The 14,881-nt window shown below is 43.5% G+C and overlaps 1 protein-coding gene across 2 annotated transcripts in view; it reads right to left on the minus strand.

Moving 5' to 3' along the window:
- LOC114877622 (focal adhesion kinase 1) overlaps positions 1 to 14,695 on the minus strand; it is a 30,432-nt gene extending 15,737 nt beyond the window's left edge. Inside the window, exon 1 of one of the 2 annotated variants that reach the window (XM_029190473.2) lies at positions 14,412 to 14,695. The gene's annotated coding sequence lies outside the window, so the exon portion shown is untranslated. Of the gene's footprint in view, positions 1 to 7,906; positions 9,268 to 14,411 lie in introns of those variants that run through there. The other variant, XM_046285044.1, reaches the window with a different exon arrangement.
- Between the last annotated feature and the right edge of the window lie 186 nt (positions 14,696 to 14,881).

Below are 14,881 nucleotides of genomic sequence, written 5' to 3' on the forward strand. Positions count from 1 at the left end.
TCGATTTTGCGAAACCCAGCGGTTCGTTGACCGAATCAAGGTCGGGCAACCTTGACACCCCGCTTCGAAATCTTCCTCCTCTACTCGTCATCCTCCCGCTACTTTGTGTACTTCACCTTCTCAGGCTATTTCCTGTCGCGTACGTGCGATCCTGTTGGGATTAAACGTAAACCTTAATTATAAACATCAGCAAATTCTCTCTGATCTTCAGGAACCTTCTGTCGACGGATACTGTGATTTTTCATTACCCTGAAGAATATTGAATAGATACCAGGTTCAGGAAATTCACGAAGGAGGTGTATATTTGATTCTATCATCAAAAAGTTGGGACATCTACAGCGAGAGCTTCCATCACGAAATTGGAGTAAATTGTAAAAGATATTTCTATACGCGTTCTCCTTCTCAAAAAGATTCTTCTTTTCAAAGATGCTGTTTGCTACACTGAACACGAATCTCCATCAGGAAATTCAGATAACCACTGCTGGAGTTTCGTATTCGACTCCCTAAAAGGTTCTTATTCTAAGCAATACCACGATATCCTGTTGCTTTCAGGAAGCAGCGAAGGGGTTGCTTTTCCTACTTAATTTCCGACTCTATCCCAACCTCGAGACCCTACTTCTGGCCAATATCATGATTCCTTGCTACAGGTAGATATATCAAACATCATCAAATTAAAATAAACCATACAAAAATTATCTATACTTTACTCTCGAAAGGTATCTTATTTAAAGTAATGAGCCTCTCCAATTTTACCTTCTATGTCACTACCCGTCTCAGAGTCCGAAAAATCTTCTCTCGATCAACTACATAATTTCACAATTGCACACAATCACCCACGAAGTAGCAAAAAAAAAGAAGAAGAACTCGAGTTCAGAAAATTGTAGAAATGTCAAAAAACACTGAGGACGGAGCCGGTAAACGCGAGCACGTTCGAAGGTGACGCGGAACAAAGGTCGAGGTACAAAGGTCGATGCCGCGTCCCGTGAATTAGCCCCGGTGTCGCAGGATCCGAGGGTTCGGCGGGTTGACCTTGGATGTTGAAAGAACGCGAGCCTCGAGTGGACGTTTTTCACAGGGCGACGTATGAAGAGATGAAACGGTGAGCCGCGAGACGGCTGGAGCGGAATCAAGGGTGGAAAACGAGCGCCTAGCAACAGCGTGTCGCGAGAACGACGCGGTTTCCTCGTCTCCTCGGTTGCGTCAGGTATACGTTTTGCCGGTTCAAGGGGAGCAGGCGCTTTGCTGGGTGCGGCAGGCTGCGCCGCGACGCCCGGCGTCCTTCCCCCGGTTAGACTCACCCCAGTCCAGCCTCTCGCCCTTCGTCCCTGTCTGTTGGACGCCCCAGGTTCGTCGGCCGCCTACCCTCGATCCTGACACGGCTCGCAACCCCCGTCGACACGCACATGGGCCAACGTTAACCGGTCCGCAGAACCAGCCGGCTGAACTTTCCATAAAACTATTTCATACCACATTCATGCATGACTTTTATTTTTTTATACGAATCTAGGGATCAGATACTCCTGGGAAATAAAATAAAGAAGTTAAGCATCGATAGTGATGGATTGGCGAGCGAGTACTTGCGAGAAAGTAGTCGCTAACATCCACCTAGCGGCTGATATAGAAGTTACCGGTATATATTAACTTAAAACTTTGAAATAGAGTGAAGGATGAGATTTATAGTAATAAGTATTAATTGTGGCTGTTCTAAATCCATTTCCTCAATAAGAAAGTCAATACGAAACCAATTTTATTCGACCCTCTCCAGCTCAGGTCAACGACACTTTAAAACCCAATATAGTTCGAAAGGTTTCTCATTCAGAATTTCGTCTCGTAAGTTATTTCCGAAAGGATCGATCCGAGACGTCAACGAACGGGCTAAGAAAACAATCCATCGTCTAACGTGTTCGCTTGGGAACCAGTTAATTCAATCGGTTATTATCACGAATAACGCAATAACACGAAACAGTGCGGTCTATCGAGTGATTCGAGCTCCAGTTCTACCCCTTTGACGCTTGAACAACCCTCGAGAGCCGGTCGACGGAATAGCCGCAACCCCGGTGTTCGAGCCTATGCGCATATACAACCACCCTCCCGCTACTTCCTCCAACTACGAATGGAATATTCAGTTGCGACCGATGCGCGTTGCAACCGCTCGGTCAGAGACCTATCCGCAGCCTCTTGAAAATTTGCATCCACCGTGTTGCTGTCCCGGCTATCACAGGTGTACTGGCCGATTCAAGTAACCGGAAATCGTTCTACACCTTCATACATATTGATATAATTGGAAATCGATCGTCGATACATATAGTCTTACATTGATAGCGTGTAAGAATGAACGCTTTCTATACCGAGCTGCGACATTTAGAGAGGGAGGTCTAATTATTAATTGATATTTTTGCAATTATATACACGGCTTCTGGTTGCGCAATCTCATTCGCATTTACACGCAAATACGGTTGATTTAACGATCCGCCACGGTATATAAGATAATCGCGTGCACGCTCGAAATGGTTGGTTTTAATTAATCCTTTCTGTAGACAATTTAATTATACCTGGGATGGGATTTGTCTGTCGCTCGAGATTAATGCTCTACACGGAGAGAGGAGGATAAGCAATAAAGTTACGGATCCAATCGAGTCGACTTTTACGGATTCGAACGGGTTTCTTGCAACAAATTATGAATATTAAATGCTGGATAGTTGCTCGATTACTCGATCGGTCGCCAAATGGCTAATCGAGTTAGAAGCTTGCAATTTTGAGAAATCAAGTCTCGGTTGATCGGCGTAATATTCCAGGGTATCGATATCGGCTAACGCTTCCATCGCGATGAGACAATTAAGAGGAAATGGAGAAGCCATGATTACAATAGCCGCACACCTAAGCTTCGTTACGAGGGAAACTCGATTTATCCACTCGGTTGTCGCGTTATCTTGCCGCGTACACACGCGCAAGTATAGGAAGTAGAATCTGGAGCAATCGGGCGGGAAAGCGGAGCAGAAATTGCGTGTCCGAGATAAGTTTCAGACGCGATAACTTGGGAGGCTCTTCGATTAACGTTTTCCCCCTCGTCTTTTTGTCAGCGATCGGCTGGAACGACCGTTCGATTCCCTGGAAATCGATTGCCTTCGCGGCACAAAAGCTGCCGGCAGAAAAGAATTCGTTGCTTTCGATACCGTCGCGTCGTTGCATCCCAGAAAATTCCCGGCACGTACGTAATCTTGACGCGTCTGCATCCTGTACGACAACTTCGATTCCGAATAATACCGCGAAGAAAAATGACGCCGACCGAGAACGACTATCGATTTTTTTTCTTTCGTTTCTTCAAGAATTTCCTTCGTTATGGCACATCTAATTTTTGGAGCTTGTAATAGAATTGCAAGTATCAAAGTGTTCCATCACACCGCGTATGGAATCTCAGACATTGTGGATATAATTTCTCGGATAAAATAGTTGAATGCAAGGGAAAATGAGAATGCGAAGGGCCCACTTGCACCCTTTCAACCGTGAGAGGGAGGCTTTCGTGCTATTAAACTCTTATGCTGTTAGAATTTAATTTTCGGTGAAACGATTCGTGAAGGAGACTGAAGGAGACTCGTCCGAGAAGAGCATTTATCGGTACCCTAGGTGGTTTTTCGACCCTCGTCCCATCGTTAGATACCCCTGTTGATACGTGCTCCAGCCAAAAGGGATCCTCCCGGTGTGTACGTATCCCTGATGCAAATTAGCGTGCGGCAAGAGGGCAGCCTTTTTTCTGCGCATCTTTCTCTCTCCCCCTTTAGGGTCGACCCGACCCCTCGCGTCCATTCGTTGCCTTCTCTTTGGATCGGGCTCGTGAGAATGTTGAATTATCGATCCGTGGCTAGTCGGAGGCTTCGTCGCTGACAGCTGCCGCGAGCAACGACGAGAGAAAAGAATTCGCGTTTCGAACGAACCAGGAACGATGGAGGCGAGACAGGGAGAAAACGATTGCCACGCACAGCCTGGCAGAGAAGAAATTTCTTCGAACCCTCTCGTCTCTCGCCATTTACAACTCGAATATACAAAGTCGTTTCAGGGGAAAAGGTCGATGGTTTGTCAGACGACAGGCAGAATATTAGCCAAGTTTCGCTAGGATTCTTAAAAAAACTTTCAGAGTCCCCCTTCTATTCTCCCTACATTTTTCCATAACAAAGTTTCCCTGCTAATTACACGAGTCGATGCACGAGACGGCCTTGAACTTCGAACTACCGTGAACCGACATAGGGAACATAGGGGTACGCGATGCTTACACGCCATCCGGTCTGCGATCGACAATGAACAGCGATTCTTCGTTCTGCCTTCTCTTATCGTCGCTTATCTATTTCCTGTCTACTCGTTTGTTTTATTATTACACGCGCCCGGTGCTGATTAGAAGCCGTACGGACGAGCTAGTTTGAATACTCGATCGCAAGCGGATCTTTCTATCAAACGTGTTCTCCACTCTTTCGCATTCTACTTTCGAATTTCAAGTTACTCGGATGAGAGGCACTGGTATATCGCGAGCTCTGGGAAATTTCGCATAACTCTGGGCGTTTGTTGTAAATTACTAATTGGTCGTATGAATTTCCTTGAATCGAAGAGCGTGACAGGAAATCGTGAAATTGATGAGCGATCGCCAATCGAATGTCCGATACATATCGTGAATCACCGTTACATCAGCAACACGTGGAACGTGTTGACACCGAGCAAATACATTCGAATCGACAGTGTAATTCGGTGTCGCGCGATCGGCATGTCAGGAAGCTATTGGAAGAACGAAAGAAAGCCGTGGCACGTGACGCGTGGAAAGCACGCGTGAAAGTACAGCCGTGCGTGATCCGTGCTGTCGCGTATCGTGCATTTTCAATGGAAAGCAAACACGTTGAAAAACGTTGTTTGTTCATTGTTACACGAGCGTATTATCGTCCGGTAGCGTGAGCGTAGTTCGATGAACTTGGAGATACTTTTGTCCGGAGAATTGTAACGGGCACGGGATCTATCGACGTTTTATTTACGATCCGCGGCTGCTTTTGTTCCGCGAGCAACGAGAAGAACGAGAACAACGGCTCCGCTTCTGCTCTTACGCGATACACATTGCCGTTTTATCATCGCCGTTTATGAATTCCTACACAGGATTCGCCACCCTTTCTCTACAGATTCGAATTAAACCCTTTTATCACCGACGATTCGTACAGAGTAGTTGAAAACCACTGGGAAAAAGAGTTAAACATTTCGCAAATAAGGATATTGAAACGGATAAGATCGAACTACCGTAAAGAGTTAGACACGTCCGATCGAAGCTCTCGATAATATCCAGTGACCATAAACGATGTTCGTGGATACCATATCGCGGTACTTCCGGTCAGACGAAGATGCATAGCGGTGGTTTTGAAAAACGTGTACGTGCCATCTCGCAGCTGCGCCCTCATAATTATGCGTTAAGCATATTCACCGAGTGACGATGGTGGTCTAACATGGGGTACTCCCTTACCTTTTTCGATGTCTATCGACACGCGATTCAATGGACGAGGGGATTGTTCTTTTTCTCCCTCCCTCTTTCCGAACGTGCACGCTTTTGGCTTGATTCGTCAAACAATCGACGAAGCAAAGAAAGGGTACAAAAGGAAGAAAGAATTGCACCTATTCGAAAGAACGGTATATATGAAAGTGAACAAGGAAGATTAGTATTGTCTGAGGCTTTTGGGTGTAAGCGTTTTGTCAGTATTGCGGTTGGCTTCATCAAGGGTCTCAGGACATATACAGCACCCTTGTTCGTGTTCTGGATCGCTGATCACCCAATCAATTTTCAGTTGGTTAGCTGATTAATTAAAAAGAAAAATTCTCAAAGAAGAATCTTGTGAAAAGAGATACTTGCGAAGTTGCGGTCATGTATGCAGCTGCATTATGGTGACTTCACCAGAAAGAGAGAGAGACTTCTCTTTGGCTACAAATTTAGCCTCTCTGCATCCGCGAGCTATGACGATCGTGCGTTTTAGAGAATTTATAACTCTCTAACAGCGATTTAATTTAGATGAATTTAGAAATTTCCAGTAGCGACTGGAAGTAGAGAATTCCATTTATTAGATTGAAGGAATTAATCTTTATTATCCTTGATAATTCCATATTATCATTGAAAGTACTAGTCATGGCTATTTCTACCGGTGCCGGTGAACGTGTTAATCTAGAATTCTTGATCTTGCCTTCCGTGCAAGCAGCGATGAAAATCGTGTTCACCGGCGATTCGCGTATTTGTATTCCATCGCTAGCGTGTATCGATATCCGTGATGCTTATAATTGGGCGAACACGAGCGTGTATGAACACACGCGGCTACCTATTAGATACGCAGAAGCCACGAGTACAGAGACAAGAAGCTCGTGTATATAAATAGCTAGTTAGGGTCGATGGACAGGCTAAAGAGGCGAACGCAAATCGTGAGAGCGAGGATTCATTCACCTGCACACACGTAGACATGGTCATTTTCACAATGTCAGTGAACGCGTTTTAATCGAATAATGAAATTTTCTAAAAATTCTTTTGCACTAATTAACGGAATTTATTGAATCGGAGATAAATGATTTGAAATAGAGGAAACATTTTCTCACTCGAACGGTAAGTTTTAAAGATTAATTTTATTCGAACAACCAGGTGTGAGAGGATCTCGTCACCCAACCGTGGCTAGAATTCCCGTTACACGTTTCCACTCTCTGCTCATCAGTCTCACGGTGACGGAAACTTTGAGCGAAGTCGAAATTGTTGGAAATCTCGTGGTCGCGTGGGCGACGATGGAAGCTGAGAGTTTCTCTGCTCTTCGATCGTTCCCGATTCTCTATCTTTGTGAATTTCTGACAGAGAAATTCAGCGACACAACTACTCGCGTGGTGAGATTTTCACTTGACCAGACGAGCGATGCGCATTGTCGTCCTACTACTGTGGGAAACACAGTTTCGAAACACGAGCAACGAAAGTTTGCCCGACGGAAAGCACCGATAAGACGGCGACGATGTGACGTTTATCGAACATTGGATGACAGACCGCGTGTCGGGGGAAAAACGTACACCTCCGTTTTGTTGAAGTAACAACGGAAATCGAGCGTACTTTTATCGAGAAACATGGAATGCGGGAATATTGCTGATAATAATTTAACGAGCAATTATGACAAACGCGTGGACGTCACAACTTTGGATTTTAATTATTGCAGAAATTTGAAAAAACACCAAGAATATTTGGGACTCGAACCCGCGACCCTTAGATTTGTAGTCGGACGCATTATTGACTACACTACTTTGTTTTCTAAGATTCCTCTTATTCTTAGTACCTATGTATGTTTGATATTTTGAAATATTCCTCAATTTCACACGTTACATTTGGAATTTGAATAAAAGTTTGTCTCTTTTATGGGACGGTATTATAAAACGAAACCTGACCAGAAATAATGACTAAATTACTGTTTCGACGTAACAATGAGAAAGTCTGTAACATTCTTAAGGTATTACCATGGTGTTCCCGATTGAAACGTAGAAAATATGATGCTTCTCGGTCGAAATGGAACACGTCGCGACAATTTCCGTGTATTAAATAAGCAATTACCAGTCCTAACGACGACGAAGACGTGACATCTTCGAGGTATTGCTTCACACCGAATTAACGCCACTTTGTGCGGCTTCCAGCGTTAGCGAAGTGGGCATGAAGAGGCGGTAAAAATACGACGATTATTTTCGGAGCAACTCGTGGAAGCCGGGTTGCACCCAATCACCGACTTCCATCCTCGAGCAAGCTCTCTTCAACACAAAACCATAAGGTTATTCAATTTTCAACAATATCTTCCCGCCATAATCTCAATTACATTTCAATTCAAATTCCTGTTCATTGCACTCGAAAAACCATTCCATAATCACTTCGATGATTTACCTTCGACGACGTTCTGTTCTCTTAAATGTTGAATTGTGGGTTAAAAAACACCGACACTGTTACATTGGAACGATGATGCGAGTCCAGCAGTGACCTCCAAGGCATTCAACGAGTTAAGATTACGAGGTGTATGTCACTAGTGAGAATTTCGATGAGTGTACACGCGACGAAGGGTGTGGGCGCACACGTTTCTTTCGTCTGTTCGATGCAGTCAGCCTTGCGGCGAACCAACGACTGTCTCTTCTTCTCTATGAGAAGCTACCGTGTGTCCCTCGCACACGCATTTCTCACTCACGCACTTCTCCATTCACCATCTTTCTCCATCTTCCGGGCCTGCTTAGCATTTCCATTTCCCTCGCGCTGCTGTTATTCCTTTCTTTATCAAGCAACGTTTGCTTGCTCCTTCTTTCTTTCGTACGTTCACGCACATCGTCCATCTTATTCTCTACCTCGTTACCATCGCTCTTCGTCCTTCTCTCACCAGACGATGAAGAAACTCGCGCGTGTTCACCTTTTTACATTACGGCCGCTTGATTATTTGCCCATCCGTGAAACGAAGAAAGCGTAAGAGAGGAAAGGTATGTAAGAGGTCCTTGAATGTCAGAGGGGTAGGTGGCCCGTCCGGAGCGACGCGACGCAGCGACCTTCCGACAGGTGTTGTCGCGTCAGGGTCTTGAGAATGTGTACCAACCACGTGGTGCATCGTACGAAAGTGTTGTAATCTTTGCTTTTCTCGGTAGATATCACTGGGAGTCGGCAGTATTTGAAAAGTTCACCCCTAAGGGTTCATTGTACTCGATTGAGTAAGAAAGTCTTGAAAATAGTAAACGATAATCTTTCAATTTCCTCCCCAATTGTCCGATTCGAATCGATCCGTAATTGTAATAAAAATATTGGAGCGATCTGTACTAAAACAGATAATATCATCAAAGCCAAACGTTATTACCTTAACGAACGGGAAACTAATATCGTAATGGATTATAAGTGAACGAATGAAAACTAAAAACCGTGTTCCGGGAACGAGTGACTCGTTGATGCAGCCTCCCGTTTCGCTGTAAGTAAATTAGTATCGATCGCCGTAAGTATATGGGAGGAGTAAATATTTGATGTTTGCTTTACCACTGTGTGGCCCGAAAATTCACGGATGAATTTCATTCGCCGACGAATTATTCTTTCGGGATTTACTTTCTTACTATTTTATTTAAAATTTCCGACTGGAAAAGCTATTACCACGGTCGGGATAATTGGACCAGGTTTCCAGGAGAAAGAAAAACGAAGGGAAGAAAAAGAGAATGATAGCGTGTTGTCTTGGTTTTCTTATTTCGTTGCAGCATTCTCCCCTGCATAGGAATCGCATGGAAAGTCGATGTTTGCACCGTGTGTCGACACAGCTGCGCGAGCAGAACCCTCAGAACGCGATCAGCAATGGTAATGTCTGCTGGCTGCTGGCAAACAGCCTCGTTAACGCTCCATTTTGTCCGTTGGATGCTGACGATTAATATTTATGCATTTCCTCCTTTACACCAGATCTCGCACTGTTCCGCGGGCAAAAAAAAACCCTTTGGGAAAGATAATAGAGAGAAAAAGGTGACGATCAAAGGGCTAACAACCGGTAACTCTGTTCCCTCTCTTCAACGCTCTCCTTGTGTTTTTCTTCTTTTCCTTTTTTTCACGCGACTCCCACGTAAATGTTCGACTAAACCTGCATAGATATTTGTCGGATGAAAAAAAAGAAAAACAGTGAGCCAGTCACGTAGATATCATAAACCCGGTGCACGTCGCAGTGCTTAACACAGCCACGGTGCTCCTAAACGAGAAGAGAAGACGAATCAATTGAAATTCATTAAAGTTCAGCCTGGAAACCGTGATCTCGCTTCTACACAGGGACGTCCGAACAGATCCGTTATTTTATCGTAATTCTGATCTGCTATTAGCCAACTAAGAATTCATTTTTATTATCGCTGTGAACTATGTCGGTGCGAGGTCTGATAGCAAAATTCATTTTCTTTTAGCAAAAATAAGATGCTTATATTTGGAGTGACGGCAAGCATTGACTCATCTCGTAGAATCCACCCACGATGGACCGCGTGTGACGATGACAACGGTAATACAGAAAGAACAGAAAGACGAAACGAAGACGATGTAACCCCGCTGGTAGAAGCACTTTACACCAATTTGCCAGTTGAAAAGGATGTTCCTGATAATATGGAAAACGTTGAACCCCGTGGATAAAGGTCGAGCGAGTTCGTTCGTTCCTCTCATTGTTTACAATGCATCAGAGCCGACTTCTATAAACGGATCATGAGCGGATGAACGTTGTTTCCTATTAGTTGCTTCTTGCTCTCCTAAATAAACAGAGAAACCGAGTCGGACGCGGGAAAGATAAAGAGAAAAGTAAATCTGTCTCTGAAATTTTTATTTTCATATCTTCTCCAAAGAAATTAATCGAATAAGAGAAAATTAGAAAATAATTGTACAACAGCGATTTAGCGTATCGCTAGGTAGACCGTGAAGATGAGCATTTCGTTGATTAACGAGACCGTTAATTAATTGCTCTTCTATCTCACGGGTTCTACCGGAAAAGAGGAACGCGCTTCGAATCTCTGTAGTTCTATCGAGAAGCGGCGTTAATTACCGTGGTAAAATTCCTGATATCATCTTGGTAATCCGGTTAAAACACCGGCAACTATACCGTGGCAAATTATTTCCACCGGAAGCTCGAGGGAATTCCTTCGTTATTGCGCTTTCGAGCGGTTCGATCTTTGCGAGTCAACCTATTTCTCGAAAATTTATTTTATAACGAATTTTGTAGCCCCGTTTTCACCCAATGAAAACGGTAGAAAAAAAGACGAGGAAATTTAAGACGAGCAAACGTCGGTATCTTGGTCGCCAGCAAGAGGTAAAAGGACTAGCGGATAAGATAAGAACGTATCACGAAGGATAAACAGTGGCCCATGACAATGGTTACAGTGCACCCCGTGCTTCCGGTTTTCGAATATGAAAATAAAGCGTCCTGGTACGGTGCTGGGTGCGACGTCAAGATAGATAACGGCACATTTGGTGAACGTGTTCTTATCGTCGACGAAAAATGAAGAAGAAAAAAAAAAAAAAAAATGAAAGAATCGTGCACCACGAAGGCAACAACTTTGTCGTTCAACGTCGACGTCTATTCATTAAAGAGAGAATCGCGTGACCGGAAGTGAACTAGAACCGCTCGTCGTTTTCCTCCTACGTGGGCGTAAGTCCTATGTTTCCAGTTTGCACGAGACTCCTTCGTAACTCTTGTCACTGATAAGAAAAAAGATTATTAACCGTACTGTAACAGCGATATCGCGAAGATTTCCTATCTTTTCTAGCCGTACTTGAATCGATAAGAAGGTATACATTTAATTGGGAACATTACATAAGTAATTATCTGATTTTCTTCTTGGCTCCCTGAAAACCGAAGGCAAATGGTAGGAGTGTATTGAATCAAAGATGAGTCAATTACGAGACAATTGCAAGATTGTGTTATCAAAAACGCGCGACATTTTTCACGTCGCATCGTCGACGAGCCTCTGATAGAAATCGTGACCGATAAAACACGTTTATTATTTGGTTCATATCTTAAACGATCGTGAAAAGAATTTAATCGCGGCAGAATGGGTTGCTCAAAAGGGAAATTGATCACTTCTGCTGGTTTGAATGCGTTCAGACGGTGTATTGCGGGTCGTTTAAGCGCCACAGAATAGGACTTACATCGTGACACGCAAGATCCGCCACCCTCTTTTTTAATTCTATATTACCCTTTCTGAGAGAGAAAGAGAGAGAGAAAAAAAAGGAGGATTCGAGGATCCGGTTCGAGGTCGATTCCCTCGACTATACATGGCTCAAGGTTGGAGCGTGTGACACGGCCATTAAAACACAATAGATCATTTCGAGGCGAGCCGGCATATAATTAATTCGATAAAATGCACAGGGGAATTTGTAATTGACTTCCTTCCTTAACACGGCTTGGTTTTACCGAAACTTGAGAAACGAGACGCGCCACGCTGTTACTTCCCATTCCTCGTTTCACGTGCTTCAATTTTCGATACACGTTCCTGAAAACCTTACAAAGCGCCGCCTGCTTGTTCCATCCAGCCCGTGTAATCTCGCGTAATTGCAGCATTACGCTGGGTATACACTGTTTCTGGCCGATGAAAACGGCTGCAACTCTTCTTCCGTTCTCCTGTTACACGATCGACTATTGGAAATGGAACGGAAGATACGCGGTGCTTTCCTCTTTCCATCTGGTACCATCTGTTTCCCCGGGGAAAGGTCAATGCTTTTTGGGAATGCTGCTGTAAGATTTATTTTTTATAGATAGCATCGTAAAAGAAAATGTTTATTGTCGTAGAAGATAGAAAGGAGGACGTGCTTTTCCCTGATCCGTGAGTGAATGCATAATCCGGCATCCAACGTCCAAAGTTCATCTACGAACTACCAGCTTGTTAATTACTTCATCTTCTCGCGGTAAATATAATGCAACGTGATATGAAGCGATTCACGCGAGCATTTCACGAGGATAATCCGTGACAGGAAGATCCAAACGAGTCACAGAAACGGGTGGACGGTAATAGGAAAGCAAATGGGAGCGCGAGAGCAATCTGCAGGTCAACTCGCTAGGAAATTCATTTAATAGGGAGGAACGGGACAAGGTGCCGTTGCGATTGGTCGAGGCCGATTTCATTGACGTTTCTTTGTGTGCCATGAGCGCACCCAGTCCACCTAAATTTTTCCTTCCTAACAACCAGTGACATCATGTTTCTTTTTTTTTATTTTATTTCGTGTATGGTTTCCGAGTTTCTAACCTCGAAATTCGGAACACGAAGCCACATATGACTAAACTATTACTACTAGACTTTCATAAATTAATCAGCATAAAATTATGTAATACTTTTTTATTTTAAAAGAGTGCATACGTCAAGAGGAGGCAAATGCACGCGAAAAAGAAAATGAAGGTGATACGAAAAAACGATGCGGCGCGAATTCGCAAACACGTTTTCAAAAAGAATCGCCGCGCCGCGACGACTCCGTTATGCGAGATAGCGATCGATAAATTTCATTACGCGCGAAGGACGTTCTTTCCCGAACCATTGGAATCCTGACGAAGGAACAAACGGTTTCAGGATTGTTTGCGAGCGACTGTGCAAGAACAGCGCCACTGGTCGCGCCATTACCGCGAGAGATAATGATAAGATAACAAAAGGTGGATGAAGTAAATACGAGAATTAGTGACTCGCCGCTAACCGCGGCTGTTCCTATGTTACGTCACTCGCAAACATTCTTTCTCTCTGCATACTCGTAATTCACCGGAGAAATGTGCTCTCGACAGCTCGACGCGAGTAAAAAGTATTTAATTGGCTACGATTAAATTGGACGCGATGAGAAAATTCGTTTCTCAACGCGCAACATTTTCTAGTCGCCTGAATTTATTTCAATCATAGTTTTAAATTGGTTTTTCAATCAATTTTCACATTAACACTTGCGTAACATAAGCAGATAATAACGTTATTAATATTTTAGAAATCAAAGATATGACAGACACGACGAGAAATTTGCAATCGTAGGCTAAAGCGCAATGGTCTACGTCGCAGAAATATGACCGTATCGATACTTTTCGAATTTCTGTCGCATCCAACTTACGACGAGGAATCTTCGAAGTTTTAAATGAAAACAATTTCAATCAAAATTATAACGTAGGCCTTTTTTTATTAAGGGTAAGTGTAAGGGGAGGAACCTCCCACCATTTGCCCTCGGTCTTGGGAAATCCTAAGGAGAGCCTAGGCCCTAGGGAGAGCCTAACCTAGAATCTTCTGTCCTCGCACAATAAAGATTATGGATAGATAAGGCAAATGATGGTACATTTCCTTTTAACTAAAGGAAGCTCAAACCGCACGTGAGCATATAGTATAGAAGAAGTACTTGCTCGAAAGACATTTTTAACGTTGACCAAGATTTCTAATATTTTTAAATAACTAAATTTCCCTAACAAATAGAACGAAGATGACTTATCTTAAAGTTTGGGAATTATATGTTTTGACTGAAATGACTTCATTTGTCATATCTACCAATGTCCTACCTTTCGATTTTAACATTCGTGATACAACCACCTTAGAGCCCGAGATTAATTGCATACGAATTTAATACAAAAGTATAAACGCTTCGTTCAGAATGATCTTGTATGCGACCTGCGTAGAAAGCGTCCAACACAGGAAGAAGGAAGCCCTTCCTCTCGCGTAACGATTATCTAAGGCATCCCGTGTGTCATCCACTAGCAACGTTTTATGTAATACGATTCGTGTAATCGCGATCCTTTTCGCCGGCGAAAACCAACACATAGGGAGGCTCAAAGATGGCCTCTTCGATCGTTCGCTTATCAAATTTTATCCATGTAATATTCAAAGTAAAAGCAACTTGCTATCGAAGCGTTTATACGATCGTTCTATCAATGATGGAATAAGGGATAATTATTTGTACTTACGATTAGAACGAATCTCGTAATATTCCGATGATCCGCTTCGAAAGCACTCCCGTATCAGCGACAAATTCACCACCTGATCCCAAACTTTCGAGATTGGGACACGCGTTTCACTGACCGGATCAACTGTACACTCGATTTTCTTTGGGTAGAAACTAATGTGAACGATCAACTTACGGTTCGGAGATACCGATGAAACTGTGTCAAAGGAGGAATCGTACACAATACGCGAATCAGCCGGATGATCCGCAAATTCGATCGGTCGCGATCAGTTGTCGTAAACACTGGCCGCCATGCTCTCTCAGCACCTGTCAATATCAGCGTACTTGGCCGCCATCTTGCGGTGACGTTCCCGATTCTGAACCTTAACGCCATCGGACGGTCCTTTTCTAGACTATTTTTTTATCAAAACCTATAATATCTATTGTTGCAAAATAAGTTACGAATTTATGCAAAATTTAGAATAAAATTTT

This window comes from Osmia bicornis, chromosome 3, assembly GCF_907164935.1.
Source record: "Osmia bicornis bicornis chromosome 3, iOsmBic2.1, whole genome shotgun sequence".
Taxonomy (NCBI): Eukaryota; Metazoa; Arthropoda; class Insecta; order Hymenoptera; family Megachilidae; genus Osmia; species Osmia bicornis.